The sequence below is a fragment of the Mus pahari genome, chromosome 12, assembly GCF_900095145.1.
Source record: "Mus pahari chromosome 12, PAHARI_EIJ_v1.1, whole genome shotgun sequence".
Classification (NCBI taxonomy): Eukaryota; Metazoa; Chordata; class Mammalia; order Rodentia; family Muridae; genus Mus; species Mus pahari.
In genome coordinates, this window is record NC_034601.1 from 52,551,117 (window position 1) to 52,555,325 (window position 4,209).

The window sequence follows — 4,209 nt, forward strand, 5'->3', positions numbered from 1 at the left end:
TTTTTTTTGAAGATATTTGCTGGCCCTTTAAGTTGAACATCTTTATTCTCATCTACTCCTATTACCTGAAGGTTTGGTCTTCTTATTGTGNCCTGGATTTCCTGGATGTTTTGAGTTAGGATCTTTTTGCATTTTGCAATTACTTTGATTGTTGTGCCCATGTTCTCCGTGGAATCTTCTGCGGCTGAGATTCTCTCTTCTATCTCCTGTATTCTATTGCTGATTCTCACATCTATGGTTCCTGATTTCTTTCCTAGGGTTTCTATCTCCAGAGTTGTCACATTTTGGGTTTTCTTTATTGCTTCTATTTCCCTTTTTAGGTCTTGGTTGGTTTTGTTCAATTCCATCACCTGTTTGTTACTGTTCTCCCCTCTCTCTTTAAGGACTTCTACCTCTTTAGAAGTATTCTCCTTTTTTTCTTTAAGAACTTGAATCACTTTAGCCTCATTCCTCTGCATTTCTTTAATAATGCCCTTCTTAAAGTCCTCTACCAGCACCTTGAGATATGCTTTTTAATCAGATTCTTGCTTTTTGGGTGTGTTGGAGTATTCAGGACTGACTGAGTTGGGAGTTCTTGGTTCTGATGATGGTGAGTGGTCTTGGTTTCTGTTAGTAAGATTCTTATGTTTGCCTTTCACTATCTGGTGATCTCTGGAGTTAGTTGTTATAGTTGTCTCTGGTTCGATCTTTTTCCTCCTGTGATTCTGTTAGCCTCTGTCAGCAGTCCTGGGAGTCCAGCTCTCTCCTGAGTCTCAGTGGTCAGATTACTCTCTGCAGGGAAGCTCTCCTCTAGAAGGGAATATGCACAGAGGCCTGGCATTCAGATCTGCCTCCTTGCTGAAGATGCAGGCCCAAAACAGGGCCTGTCCCAGAAGATTTGTTGCCTCTGCAATTTATTCACTCACCTACCAGACTAGCCACGGAGGGACCCTGGACACAATATGACTCTCTTACCTGCTCTGGCAAACAGAGCTCTCACAGGTGGCCACCTTTCCTCTGGCGAGGAAGGTGCCCAAATTTCTGGAGCCTGAAACCGGGTCTGTCCCAGAAGTTATATAGCTTCTTTCTGTCCAGAAGCTGTGTAGCTTCTGTGATCCACACTCTTGCTAGCGCAGACTGGAGCCTAAGCAAACCGGAGCAAAGATAGCTCTCCTTCTGGCTCAGTCCTTGAGACTCCTCCTGGGCGGACACCCCTCCTCGGGCAGGAAAGGTGCCGGGTGACTGGAGCCAGAAATGGGATCTTTCCCAGAAGCTTCTGCAGTCTGCCCTCTCCCTGGCAGTGCACTGAGCAATGATGGCTCAGAATATATTGTCTTATATATTCTACTTAATAAATACAACATATATAAGAGTATATATATATATATATATATATATATATATATATATTCTATTTATATAAATAAAATTCATAGAAGGGAATATATATTCTATTTATATGAATAGAATATATGTGAGTATATACAGAGAGAATATATAGTCATAATTTTTAACACATATAGATGATATGATTTTCAGCACATATAGAAATAGGTGATAGATTGTTCAATAGATAGATAGATGATAGACAGACTGATAAACAGGAATATATACAGATGATAAACAGAAATGTCATACATTTCTCAAAATTATTTTTAAAAAGACTTGATCATTATGTAACATCAGACACAAAATGTAAGTTCAATTAATCTTTTAGGCAGTGAGTGCTTCAGTGGAAATGAAGCCTGTATGTGAGCCATGGGACAAAACATGTTCAGTAGGACTATATCTAGAGGAAAGTCTTGCAGTCAAAAGCGCATTTCCTTTTAGCTATTGTTTTTTATTCTGGTTGTCATTTCACTGTCTCTGTGAAGATATTTGGGCACTTCCTCTCTGCTCTGTCTTATTTATTCACAGAATAACATTTTTCGGGACTTTTCATTATTTTCTTGTGCACTTTCCATCCCAATCACAGTCCCCCTCCCTCCTCTAGTCCCAACTTCACAAGTCACTGTCCTGATTCTCTTCTTAGAGAAGGGGAAGCCCCATCCCCCAGATCTGTGACAACAGGACTAAGTGCATCCTCTCCCACTGAGGTCCTACAAAGCTGGGCAGCTAGAGAAAGGGGATCCAATGGCAGGAAACAGAGTCAGAGATAGCCCCTGCTCTAATTGTTAGGGGATCCACATGAAGACCAAGCTGCACATCTGCTAAAACTGTGTAGAGGGCCTAGTCCCAGTTTAAGCATTTCCCTTAGTTGGCGGTTCAGTCTCTATGAGCCCCAGGGGCCAAGGGTAGTTGGCTCTGTAGGTCTTCTTCTGTCCTTGACCCCTCTGCTCACTCAATCTAGTCACCCACTCTTCATCATGACTCCCTGAGCTCTGTCTGATGTTTGGCTGTGGGTCTCTGCTTTTTTTTCCATAAGCTGCTGGATGAAGCCTCTCAGGAGAAAGTTATACTATTTTCCTATCTGTAAGCATAGCAGAGAATCAGTAATAGTGTTAGAGATTCTCTCTCTCTCTCTCTCTCTCTCTCTCTCTCTCTCTCTCTCTCTCTGTCTCTCTGTCTCTCTCTCGATGGGTCTGGTTTTAGAGAAGTTATTGGTAGACATTCCCTCAGTCTCTCCTCTATCTTTATCCCAGTGCATCTTGTAGGCAGGACAAATTGTGGGTTGAAGGTTTTGTGGGTATGTTGATGTCCTCCCTCCCTCCACTGGAAGTCGTGATTGGCTATAGGAAGTGGTCAGCTCAGTCTCCTATATCCACCGTGCTGGGAGTCTCAGCTGGGTCACCCCCATAGACTCCTTAGAGCTTCCCCTTACTTGGTCTCAGGCTAGTTCCAGAAATTCACCCCACTCAATATGTATCTTCCACCCACCCCCCACCAATGCACCTGAACCCCATCTCACTTCCCCACCTCACTCCTACTTCTACAGATTTCACTCCCTCCATACAACTCTGATGTATATTTTATTTCCCCTACTGGGTGATATTTGTTAACCCATTTTTCTAGGTTATAATAAATTCTTTTTCCTCCTCCTTCACTGTGTAGTTTTTTCTCTTCCTTCCATCTCCCCCTTCTTTGCCTCCATTTCTTCCCTTCCCTCCATATTCTCTGCTCTTTCTTCTTTTCCTCCCCTCCTCTTCTTCCCCTTCTCCTCTCCCCCTTTCCCTTCCCTCCTCTGGCCTCTGTTTTCCTAATCTTCTATTCATTCCTGTTCTACTTTCCCTCCCCTCTTTCTTCCTCTCTTTCCTTCTCTCTGCTCCCCTTCCCTCTTTTACTTTTTACCCTCTTCTGTCCCTTCCTTACATTCTTCCTCTCTTCTCCCCTCTTCCCTCTTTCTGTATCTTTTCTCTTTAGATATTTAAATCTCTACTTACCCAATGACAAAAAGTTTGCAGGTATAAAATATATTCAACTCACCTAGAAACACAAACCTTATCAAGTTTATTTCCAATTTTGGAATAAATTGTACAATTACTATATCTGAGCACCATTAACTTGTTAAAAATGATCACTATAAATTCCTGAAATTTAACATATTTTCTCACTTTAAGTGATATCTAATTATGATTCTTTAGCTAATAAAAATTCAAATTGAGAACTTCAATCACTCTGTTGAATTATTGAATCACCTTGTTGTATCTTAGTACTTTTTGACACATTTCTAGCTGTCAGTAATGAGAATCTTGAATTAGTTTGTTTGTTTTTTCCTTCCCCAAAACAAGCATAGGCATTTCTTTATTTCATTTTATTTTTCCAACTGGACATTTCTAAAAGAGCCTATTCAAGTGACACTTTTCTTATTTTCCAGTCTATACTTTAAGCGCTTATTTAAAAAAAAAAAAAAAAAAAACAAATAAACGAACTGTGTATAAAAACTCTCACATTTAGGGCACTGAAGTGGTTTATTTTGTAAAGATGCCTACCACAAAGCTAAATGACTTAAATGTGATTCAGAAGGTACACGCATGGTGGAAGAGGAGAACAGATAATGGCAGGTCTCTTGCAATATCCACATGGATCAACTATGACATCACATGTACTCACATCAAACAGGACAGGTAATAAGAGAGTATGTAGGCTGGGCGTGGTGGCGCACGCCTTTAATCCCAGCACTCGGGAGGCAGAGGCAGATGGATTTCTGAGTTCGAGGCCAGCCTGGTCCACAGAGTGAGTGCCAGGACAGCCAGGGTTAAACAGAGAAACCCTGTCTCGAAAAACCAAAGA